This window comes from Otolemur garnettii, unplaced genomic scaffold (assembly GCF_000181295.1).
Source record: "Otolemur garnettii isolate 467f Iridium unplaced genomic scaffold, OtoGar3 scaffold00008, whole genome shotgun sequence".
Lineage (NCBI taxonomy): Eukaryota > Metazoa > Chordata > Mammalia > Primates > Galagidae > Otolemur > Otolemur garnettii.
This window is the reverse complement of record NW_003852403.1, coordinates 1,334,543-1,347,499: the sequence shown is the minus strand read 5'-3', so window position 1 is coordinate 1,347,499 and position 12,957 is coordinate 1,334,543.

The window sequence follows — 12,957 nt, the reverse complement described above, 5'->3', positions numbered from 1 at the left end:
GAAGTATGTGAAATGTAAAAAAATTAAATCACAAAGAAAATGAGATAATGACAATAATATAAAAAATAAGCTAAATTACTAAAAAGCAAAAAGTAGTAAATAGTAAGTGCTTAAAAATAAATAAGTGACAGGTGGTTGAAAGCAAAACATTTAATGAGACAGCTGGGCAATGTCCAAATTCTAACAGCTTACTAGTTTGAGAAAAACAAGTCAAAGAATGTGTTATTTTAATTTCCTCTTATTTCTGTAGAGGTTCATGGAAGCTGTGGGTATGGACTCTACAAACTGGGGGAACTAGGATTGAGCTTTAAATAAGCTTCTTGAAATAACTAAGGGGTGAGGAAGAACAGTGAATATCATAGCATGAAGGCTCAAATCTGCATGAGAATTAAAGTTTGGAAGGATGACGGCTTCCATAGCTGGAGTTCCAAACACCAGCATTAAAAGGAGAATTGGGGAGAGAACCAAAATGACTGCCAGCAGGTGTTAATAAACTGTTTGCTTTGTAGTGTGAAATGAAGCCATTTGTCTTTCTCACTCTGAACACACACACACACACACACACACACACACACACATATACACACACATATCTGATCACTACTGATTTAGATAATGGGTATGTTTGGAGATACTCATTGAATGGTGCTTTATAGGTTCTCTCATTTCATCCTCACTTCAGTCTCAAGGTGGTAAACATCATTACATCCCCCACTTCACAGGCAAAGAAACTGAGTCATAAGGAGAGGAAATGATTTGTCTGGGATTACAGAATTAGAGGATAAAAGAACCACTCTGCAAACCCATACGGTTTGTGCCAAAGATTCTATCATACTGTGTTAAAGTGTTCCATGATGGCTGAGGTGCAAAACCAGAGACTTTCCATGGGAAATCAGTCACATGAAGTTCATAGCTAGGAATGTGAAGGTCTCTCTACTCTTATCTTCCCTAAAACCATCCCAAACTAAGAAGAATTCTATTTCTGTTTCTAAATAAAGATGAGGTCTGAAGGTATTCAATGTCTTCTCTCTCTCTCTTTCTCTCTTTTTTTTTTTTTTTTTTGGCTGGGGCTGGGTTTGAACCCACCACCTCTGGCATATGAGGCTGGCACCCTACTCCTTTGAGCCACAAGCACTGCCTGGTATTCAATGTCTTCTTAAGGATTTTTTTACTTAAGACACAAAATTAAAAATAATAGAAGAACGTGTAGGGAAAACACTTGAAGAAATTGGCCTGGGCGAAAATTTTATGAGGAGGACCACCCCCGCTCCCACCCCGGGCAATTGAAGCAACATCAAAAATACACTACTGGGATTCATCAAACTAAAAAGCTTCTGCACAGCCAAGAACACAGTAAGTAAAGCAAGCAGACAGCCCTTAGAATAGGAGAAGATATTTGCTGGATATGTCTCTGACAAAGGTTTAATAAACAGAATCCACAGAGAACTCAAACGTATTAGCAAGAAGAGAACAAGTCATTCCCTCTCAGGGCGGGCAAGGGACTTGAAGAGAACTTCTCTGAAGAAGACAGGCACATGGCCTACAGATATATGAAAAACTGCTCATCTTCCTTAATCATCACAGAAATGCAAATCAAAACTACTCTGAGATATCATCTAACACCAGTAAGATTAGCCCATATCACAAAATCCCAAAATCAGAGATGCTGGCGTGCTTGTGGAGAAAAGGGAACACTTCTACACTGTTGGTGGGATTGCAAACTACTATCTTCCCTTTGAAAAGACATCTGGAGAACACTTAGAGAACTAAAAATAGACCTGCCATTTGATCCTATAATTACTTTACTAGGTATATACCCAGAAGACCAAAAAGCACACTACAACAAAGATATTTGTACCAGAATGTTTATTGTAGCCCAATTCATACTTGCTAGGTCATGGAAGAAGCCCAAGTGCCCACTGATCCACGAATGGATCAATAAACTGTGATATATGTACACCATGGAATACTATGCTGCCCTAAAGAAGGATGGGGACTTTACTTCCTTCATGTTTATGTGGATGGAGCTGGAAAATATTCTTCTTAGCAAAGTATCTCAAGAATGGAAGAAAAAGTATCCAATGTACTCAGCCCTACTATGAAATTAATTTATAGCTTTAATAGGAAAGCTATAACCCAATTATAGCCCAAGAATATGGGAGAAATGGAGAGGGAGGGGAAGGGGGGGGGAGGATGGGTGGCGGGACAGTGATTGGTGGGATCATATCTATGGTTCATCTTTTAAGGGTACTTGTGAATCTTTCTAAATGAAGCATATAAATATCTTAACACAATAACTAAGAAAATGACATGAAAGCTATGTTAACCAATTTGATGAAAATATTTTAAATTGTATATAAAAATAGCACACTGTACCCCATGACAGTATCAATATACACAGCTATGATCTAATAAAAAAAAGAAAAAAAAGAATTTTTATACTAAGATGTTGATCAAAATACTTATAGGATTCAATTTTTTTTCCTCCATTGCTTTTAAATGGGAAACATACTATTTCTCTAGGACACTATAGCATGGCTTGCCAGGGCAGATATCAACTCTCAATAGCTGGAAGGTGCTTAATTCTTTAAAAGCATAAGAAAACATAAGATCCCTTTGTTCTTCTCATGGCATCTTCCTGAACCTTTCAAGAGTTTAGCCAATTAGCCAGAATTGGGAAACCTCCAATGATATTGTAACTCATTTCAATTCAAATCAACACCTTTTAGTGTCTGAAGTCATTTGTCCAAGCCTCATCCAACTCATTGGCAGAGATGGATGTGTTCTTTGGTAGGGAGAAGAGTTTGCTTTTTGTCCTTAGAGCTGCCTCCGTGATCTTTTGGCTTATTTTTTAAGGAAGGGCTTGTTCTTTATGCAGCCTCCTAGGGCTTGCTCACTTGAACCACACTTAGGTTTGATGAGATGTGTGAAGATACATTAAGAAATATATAGGAAAATACAGCAAAAGATGCAGCTCATCATAGCTCCTCTTAATTACAGCTTTCAGTATTCCACATAGACCTGTGCCCAAAAACAAAGTTCAGACTTCTTAGTGTGGCTTTCCAGGGCCACGTGTAGCATTCCCTGATCTGCTGCCATCCTTTCCGTATGCACCTCTTGATGATCACAATGTTCTCTGCAATGTTTCCCCAGACAGATGGTTATCTTTTATTTGCTCTGAAGATTCTTCCCTCATGCCCCACTTCTCCACCTTCATCCTCTTTCCTTGATATAATCCCCTGTGCACTGCCTTCATCCAGCTTTTGCTTATGTTGCTGTAGATGCAGTAGCTCATTCCCAGGTGAGAACCTTCCACTTGGCCGAAGAGTCGCTTGTTCAGACAAGAGCCTCCTGTCCTGGGTCTGTTCTATGAATACTTGTGTTTCAGGACCAGCAATGCCCCAGAGATGCAATCAGCAGTCAGATTGGGGGCAGCAATGGAGAAATGAGCACTTCTGAGTTGCTCAATTTGGAGATTAGTGTTCATCCCCACATATGGAGAGCTGCACCTGTTCGTTGGAAAGATTACACTGTGCTTTCTAGGTGTGGCCCCAATCCCTGGGGCCTAAGTGGCAAATCAAACCCAAACACCTGTGAAGAAAGCATGTTTCTATGTCAGAATGACTTCCCTTGTCATAGGAGAGTTATAGCACTTTCAGAAATGGCATTCAGGTATCCTCCAAGTATCCTGTCTTCTTTTCTTTTTATAATCATCACTGTCTCATTCTGCTCATAGGAATTGCTGACCTTATATTTGGCAGATCAATGTGACATATCCTCTTAACTATGAGAACTTCTCATCTAGCTTCCACTGGCAGTGACAACTTCGATTCCCCATTTGTCAGTGGCAGAGATACCATTCCAAGTTCCTGAACCCAGGTAAGTCTTGTGAATAAAACCGCAGTCAGTCTAGTGATATCCAATATATAGCCAAGATACCTGAATGTTTAAAATAAGAAATAATGAAAGATTTTAGACATATAAAACTATAAGGAAAAATATAATAAACACCTATGTACAATATATAAAATATAACTTATGTATAATATATAAAATATATGTATAACATATAAAACTATAAGGAAAAATATAATAAATACCTCAGTCTTACTCAGTCACCCTGGGTAGAGGGCCATGGCATCATACCTTACAGCAACCTCAAACTCTTGGGCTCAAGCAATCACATCCAGCAAAAGAAGTAGACACCCTCCAGGGTACATGTTGGCTCTATTAGTATATGAGTATAAATGTCTTAACACAATAACTAAGTATACAAGATGAGGTATATATTAACCAGTGTGATGTAAGCGCTCCTAATTGTATATGAAATCATTATACCCCATAAGGGCACTAATATATACATGATCTATATGTTTATGATTTAATTAAAAATTAAAAAAGAAGAAGTAAACAAATAGCAGAGGCCCCTGTGTACTTCTTACCAAGTGTATTATTTGGAGGTCATTCCTTCAAAACATGTCCAGTATAAGGATTTGCTGTTATCACATCCATATATTTCTTTATGCTACTGCCTATAATAAGCACCCTAACCAATATATGCTATGTATTTGCATGTTGTTCACATTTATGTAGATTGTATTATATTGCAAATAGTCTTGTGTAATTTGCTTTTTTCTCTCAATACTAGATTTGTAAGATTTACTTATTCATGTTGATTTTTTCAGCTCTGTTCATTTACCTTCAGTAGTATGTGGCATTTCATTATGTAAATATATTACAATGTATTTATCTATTCTCCTGTTAGACATTTAGGTAGTTTCCAAGGGTTTTTTTTTTTTTCCTTCTTATTACAATGCATCGCGCTATGAACATTTTTGCATGCAGTTCCTTAGAATACAATTTCACAATGGTTTGTAGAATATATATGCTGAGATAGAGTTACTAGGTAGTAGAGTATCTAGAGCTTCAATGTTTCTAGAGCAGTTGTGCCCAATTTACATACCTATGAACAGTGTGTGTGGGGGTCTCCATGTCTCCACATCTTCTTCATTACTTGGTATTGTCAGACTTTAAGCATATTTTTATCAATTTGCTGATGTGGAATAAGTTTATATGTGCTTCTAATTTTAATTTTTCTAATCACCAGAGAAATGGTGCATGCTTTGTGTATTTCTTGGTCATTTTGATTTTCTTTATTTTCTGTGAATTTTTTTTTTTTTTGAGACAGTTTTACTCAGTCACCCTGGGTAGAGGGGCCATGGCATCATACCTCACAGCAACCTCAAACTCTTGGGCTCAAGCAATCCTCTTGCCTCAGCCTCCCTGATAGCTGAGACTACAGGTATCCATCACAATGCTGGATAATTTTTCTATTTTTTAGGAGAGATGAGGTCTTGCTTTCCTCAAGCTTGTCTCAAACTCCTCAGCTCAGGTAATCCACCTGCCTCAACTTCCCAGCGTGCTAGGATTACAGGTGTGAGCCACTGCACCCATCTGTCTTTTCTGTGAATTTTTATGAATAGTTCTTATTCCTTCCTCTGCCCTGAAGTCTCTCTCTCCAGAAGCATAGACGTATAGCTACCAGCTTCTTTCTCTGAGGCAAGGCTTGGAAGGCCCCTTCAGTTTCTCTATTATGACCGCAGGACATAGACTTTCTCCATGTGTCATACTATTGGGTTATTTGCTCTTTCCTCTGTTCAAGGTCAAGAACAAACCTATCAATTCCACTTATATGAGATACTTAGTAAAAATTACTGGGACAGAAAGTAGAACCATGGTTTCCAGGGAAAGAGGGTAGGGGGGAAGGGGAGCTCTTGTTTAATGGATACAGAATTTCAGAGTGACAAGGTGAAAAGAGTTACAGAGAGGGATAGTGGTTATGGTTGTACAAGGATTGTATTTACTACCACTGAATTGTACTCTTAAAATGGATAAGAGAGTAAATTTTATTTTTCATGTATTTTAGTATAATAAAAACATTGGAGGAAAAACATGGGGACAGAGGGAATGTCAAGGCCATAAAAAACAAAGACAGACTGAGAAACTGTCAGAGCCAAAAGGCACCTGAGGAGGTATGACAACTCAGTGTGACACAGTATCCTGGATGGGCACCAGGACAGAAAAAGGACAGTAGGAGAAAATTAAGGAAATCTGAGGAATGTATGAACTCTGGTTTTAAATAAAGTGAACTTATTAATAGCCAGAAATTTGCTCTGGCAGAGGAGTAGGGCCCTTTCTCCAGTGAAGTTTCTCATATGCTTATTGGCAGAGGAATTGGTAAGAGTCAGGAGAGCTGGGCAACCTCCCCCACTGCTAAGGACCAAACAGTGCTGCCATTTTTATTAGCACATAGAAAAGAGGAGTATCCATAAAACACGAAATGATTTATCGTGAAATGGCCTTACATTGCAATAAACAATTCTGTCTCGCTGCAATCTAAATAGAGTTGTCTGAATCAGGTGATTTAATACGATACCCAGTAGAAACCTGGGAAATATTTGGGACTGAGAAGAAGAGCTAGAATGTTCTAATGAGTGTGAAAGATTTTTTTCTGTGTTTCCTTTTGCTTTGTGTCCTGTGATGTAACCGGTCTGCAGGAGAAGTGTACAGGCTGCTAGAAAGAGAATGTAATTCTCTTTTCTATGTTTTATCACTCCTTTTTTATTTTTATCTTGGTGTTTCCTTTGGGTTGATATTTAGGAGAAAAGTCAGGATTCATTTACCTTTTTTTCCCCTTCCTATTATAATGAATTCTACTATGAACAATTTTACATATAGTTTCATAGAACACAATTTCAAGACAGTTTATGAACTATACAGGGAGTGGACATAAAGTTTGTGTGCAATTTAGAGTAACAACTATTTTAAGTTATATGTAAACTTTATGTCCAGCTTGTATATCCTGGTATCAAGTTACTGGGTGTTAGAATAGCTAGCTCTTTAATGTTACTAGCTAATTCCAAATAGATTCTAAGTGATTGTTCTCAATTTAAATCCCTATGAACAGTGAGTTTTGTATTTTTTTCCTCCACTTTTATTATTATTATTTTTATTGTTTCGGGTTAACTTGAGGATACAAAGAATTAGGTTGCTTGAGCAATGCCTGTGGCTCAAAGGAGTAGGACACTGACCCCATACACTGGAGGAGGTGGGTTCAAATGCAGCCTTGGCCAAGAAAAAAAAAGAAACAGCAAAAAAATAAATAATAAATAAAAGAAAAGAAAAGAAAAGAATTAGGTTACTATGTTTGCGTTTGTTAGGTAGAGTGTCTCTTATAATTGTGGCACACAAGAGCTGTGCCATATGCCCTAACATGGTACCCATTAAGTGAGAGCACACCCATCCCCCTTCCTACCCTCTCCCACTTCCCTTGTTCCCCCACCCCTCATCTTGATTGGAGCTTTTCTATTATGTGGGCATGTATTAGATTGTCTATTGGCTTCGGGAAAGTCTCCTTAAGCAAGAAAATGTAAGTCAATAAACACAATGAAGAAGGTGGAAGGTGGGAGTTTAAGGAGAAAGGTAAAAAGAAATCAACAGCCCGCTGATGAGTTCAGTGGGACACGGATGCTGTGTGCTCTGGGATTTCCAGGGTTGGGGGCTCATGTGTTCATCAGAAGCATTGCTGTGGAGTATTATTTGGGTCCCCCTTTGTGTTATTTGAGAGATACTACAACGGAGTATATGGAATTGCTTTTATAATGACTTTGACCATTTGTGACTTCAGGAAAGTACAGACCTTATAGGAGGATAAAATGTATTATGGTTGCATAACTACCCTAAAATCTCATCACTCAGGACTCCTTGATGATTCTGCCTTTTTGTCCTTGAATTGGGGACTTAATTGAGACTTCTGATCAAGGTGTGATTGTAGGTTCATTAATGCTGAATTTGTGAACTTTCACATTTCAGACACAGTGTGATGTCATGGAATAATCACTAAACTTTGATTAAACAATTAAAAAAAACCTATCCAGGGTCTGGTCTTTCTTAGCTGTTAGCATAATTTCTTTGATTATGTCTTTGCCTGTGTAACATGAAACTGATCATTCCTTCGCTGCCAAACCGATAGTGTCGTGATAATCAAACTAAAAATTTGTATGTAAACCTGTAAACTAGTCAGCAGTATCTTGATGTGGGGCTTAATGACTTCTTATATAATTAACCCTGTGGAAGGGGTGGTTATGTCTGTGGGTGCTGCTGCACTGATGGGGAAAGTTCCATGCCTCTTTAGTCTGCAACAGAAACCTCACAAAAAAAATTGGACTGCAGGAAAAACAGGAAAAAAGAAAACTACCTATACACACTACTATTTTGTGCCCTAGATTTGGAAGTTTATTATGGGAGAGTACTCCGTTACATTTATGAGGAGACTTGGTAAAAGCTTTATCCTCCCATTTAGACACGTATTATACTCAGAGAAGTGCTACAAATTACCCATGGTGACTAAAGGACCAGCATGAAGCGTGGACTCAAGCGGCTGCCTCCTGCTGTGGGTATCTTCTCCCTGGCGGCAAATGTCTTCCAGAGGATGAGGGGCACGCAAGCTGGGGAAGACAAACCATTCTGTCAGGGAGGAATATGACAAGTGTGAGATTGCTTTATTTAAAAAGAAAATCTGCCTTGTTGGAGGTGTCTCATGTTCTTGGGACAGAGGTGAGACAAGCACACAGGCCCTGTTGCCATTAATACTTCTGGAAAGTGAAATTCAACATTTCTGTTGAGTGATAATTTGGGCCAGCAGGTGTGTTTGCACACAGATAAACAAAAAGTCCACAGAGGGGCACAGGAAGAAGTGAGGAAAGAGAAAGTCGAGTGAAGCAAAAGAAAGGAAAAACAAAACAAAAACAAACAAACAGAAGTGGCCCAGGCTACCTAACCCCTGAGGACAGAGACAACTGGTAAACCATGTAAACTACTGAGCACTGAGGAGCTGACAGGTCCAAACATGCTCATGAGAGTTGAATTACCTTTCAACTCCTGGTTGCTACCCACTTTGTATTTCAAAACCCTTTGAGAAACTGATAAAAGCTATGGAAATTTTTCTTCATGAATAAAAATGAAGATATTCATATAGACAGACACTTTGCATAAAAATTCAGAGGTTTTGTGGATTCCTGAGATTCATTCCTATTTTTCTCCCAGGACATTATCACTGACCTTCTTCTTCCCCATCTGTATAATATGACAGGGCATGGCATGATGTGATATGTGGTACAAGTGGGGACTTCTGGACATGCTGATTTGCTTGAAGATGTAACTTTAAAGTGCCTGAGTACAGAGAGATAAGCCATTTGGGGGAGACCTTGTTCTAAGGCAGCTATCTGTACTGTATATTGGTTTCTGTTTCTTGCTCCTGGTTAAGGGAATATATATTTCAGAGGGCACAGAAACATCTATTGATCACAAAAAGCATCCATGTAATAAGGAATCTGTTATTGATGCTTTTTGTTTTAGTCTGTTCAGAACACTTTCACAAAAATACCCCAGCCTGTGAATTTATTTCTCATGGTTCTGGAAGCTGAGGTTCAAGACACTAGCTAAGTTCAAGACACTAGAAAAATTTGGTGTCAGGTGAGGGCCAAGTTCTTGGTTTTTAGACAGCTCTCTTCTCACTACACTCTCACTTGGTGGAAAAGGCAAGTCTCTTTTATGAAGGTGCTAGTACCAGTCATGAGGGCTTTACTCTCATGGCCTAGTCCCCTCCCAGCATCCCCCTCTTAATGCAATCATATTGAGGGTGAAGATTTCAACATGTGAATTTTGGTCAGGGGAATACAAACATGTTAAAGGACCAGTTTTAGGCCCCAAATAGCATAGATGGTTCACCTAGGATCATCTTCTCAGCATTATAGGCAGACAGCAGCCTACAAAGAACTACTACTAGTAGTCACAGAGATCTCTGTAGTGCTTTGCCCTTGCCCTAGGAAGAGTGGGTCAGCCTGTTGTCACACAGAGAAGTTCAAATGGGAGGGGAGGTTCTCCTACAATGGGCTAAAACAAGAACCACAAACGTATCTCAAGAGCCCACAAGGAAGAGAAATTCTTTAGTACTGGAGCCAGTGGAATGGCCAAAGTGAAAATGCATGTGACATTGGGGTATTTATTTTTCTGGCTGTGGAGATGGGTTATGGGATAAGGAAAAGCATATGGAGCACTTAGTCCTTATATAAGGTTCTGAACAATCAGAGCCAGCTCCTCCTCCTAATGTGCCAGATCAGGACACACCTGGGCCCTGTGCCAGGGGCTTCTGAGTGACATAAAGGCCCCCATTCCACCCTACAGCACGATGTCAGTCAAAATCTGCCAGCAGGCATTTCTTTTAGGATTCTTATCTTTCCTACAGGGTTTTTCTTCCATTTATGGAAGTACTTAGGGTGGAACCAGCCAGAAACTACAAGTTTAACAACAGTGATTTCTCATTTCCTTTACCGGTTGGATCACTGTGGGCTAATTTTATGACTCTACAGCAGAAATGCTTCTCTACAGAGGGTACACTGCAGATTTCCAGAGCTTCTAAGATTCTAGCAACTGCTTTCTGCTATCACCTGGGATACCACATTTACACCTTTTGGAATAGCTAAGTTTTTATTCCATTCCAAACTTCTGGGGCACAAAAGGAGACAAATGAACATTAATGGGCAGGCTGTAGTGTATAGTTTCACTGCCTAACTTGGCTTTCTCACAGTTGGTAGAAACTCATTGGTCTAAAGCAGTGTTTTTCCACCTTTTTTAATCTCATGGCACACTTCAACCTACAGTTACACTTCTGCAACATACTTAAATTATGTTAATTAATTATTATATTATATTAATTATATTATTAAAAATAAGAGTAAATAGGGCAGTGCCTATGGTTCAAGGAGTAGGGCACTGGCCCCATATACTGGAGGTGGTGGGTTCAAACCCAGCCCAGACAAAAACTGCAAAAAAAAGAGAGTAAACAAACACACACACATATATGTACACACACATTTATATATTTAGTGTGCTTTGAACTTCTTTAGAAAATAATTTAATTAATAATCTTTTCTTCAGGGTAACAAAGAAAGATTGTATTTAGAAAGAACAAAGAGAGTTTAGAGTACTTCCAAAGAGAGTTGGAAGTGGGTCTCTCTCTTGGTGAAGAAAAGGTTGGAGAGAGAGACCTTAATTATTGTTCTTTAAAAATTTTTGTGGCACACCCAAGATCATCTCATGGCACTGGTCTAAAGAGTAATTCTCCATTTCTTCTTAAATTAAATGATTGAATCTTTCCTATCTTCTCTCTGTTTAAGAGCATTTGCTGGAATTCAGATCTATATGTCAGCTTAATTTTGGAGAACAATTTAGAATAGAAAATGAGTTTTGAAGACATGTGGGTTGTTTGCATTGTTGTGCAAAATGTCAGATGTACAAGAAATGACAATTAAGTTTGTGAACTCATCCTTAAAAAAGGGCTACTAAATACCTCATTGTTGAATATCACTATGGTCACTTTTGAGGTACTCCCCTTGGGAATCTGTGCACCAACCCTGGTGCCTAATACTTCTTTTAAAGCAATTTTAGAATTTTTTTTTCTGGAATGACCATCAGAGCTGTCATGACACACAAAAACACACAATAGCAATAATGAATGCCACTCAGCAAGACACCACTACACATTGACACAAACACAATTGTGAGACACTGATATATCAAGGTTATAGAATCTTACAGAGTTGTTTGTACAGTGCTGCCAACATAAGCACACAGTGGAAAATTTCACAGATTTATTTCAGACCTTTGTACAATGACAGCTCTGATGGTCATTCCAGAAAAAGAGTTCCAAAATTGCTGTGAATTGTAAACTAGGCACTGGCATTAGTGCACAGCTTCCCAAGGTGAGTACTCCAAAGGTGACCCTAGTGATATTCAGTGAGGAGGTATGTAGCACTTTTTCTAAGATGAGTTCATGAACTTAATTGTCTTTATGTCAAAGGTCTGAGGTAGCAGAACCTCAAGCTACCTATAGCTGTTTCCTGTACCATGTAGGGGATTTATATGTTCATTTTCTGCTACTTCTCAGACAATGGTAACAACTAGGAGTTACCCTAGCAATGGCCAGGTCACCAAATGAAAGTCTTCCTCTGAGATTGTCCAGAGGCACTGGACTCTGGGTGCTGTTTCATGTATATACTATTTTCTGCTCAGTTGCCAGTGGCTTCTTTCATTCAACCATTCACTTGGACATTGAGATAATGTCCAATCTCTACATCCAAGATTTGGAGACAACATGACATGTACCCTACCTTCTAAATAGCTTATAGTTTGAGGCATGTGCCTTAATAGCTATCACATGGTACAACAGAAGTGGATTTAGGGAACAAAGTCTCAGTGCTACTCATATACAGGTCATGCTAAATCCTGTGGAGTATTAGGGAAGACCTCCAAGGAGCCTAGGTCTGAGCTATCATGATTACAAGGATTTTTCTTGTTTGAAATATAGAGTGAAGGATCTAAGAAGGCAGGAGCATCATGAGAAGAATCTAGAGGCATAAGTTCTTGCCAGGAGTTTGATGCAGTTGGAGATCAGGGTGTGTGACCAGGTAGGGTGTGTTCAGAAAGCCTCTGGTATTTTACTCTTCAGATTTGGTTACTTTGCCCTTGTTGCTTGGGTTGAAACACACATCTAATCACAAAGGAAAGTGAGAGAAATATGGGAGAAGGAGAAATAAGGTCACTTCAGGAGCCTGTGGTATGTAAAGAGACTGCTCAAGGGAGGAGCTGTTCTGTGTTTGAGGAGAGGTGGCTCAGAGTTGCAGCTTGTCAACCATATTATTAAGCAGACTAGTATACATTTTGGAGAAGGCAAGAGAAAAAAATCTTCTAAGCAGAAGGAATAAATCATTTAGACTGTTATAAGGCAGAGAAAGAGTTTTTCTTCGAAAGCTAAAAAGGGAAAGTGGAATTTTATCTTTTTGGATCATTTCAAATTGACACCTGTACTAATGCATGATTCCAATAAAACTTGTCCAG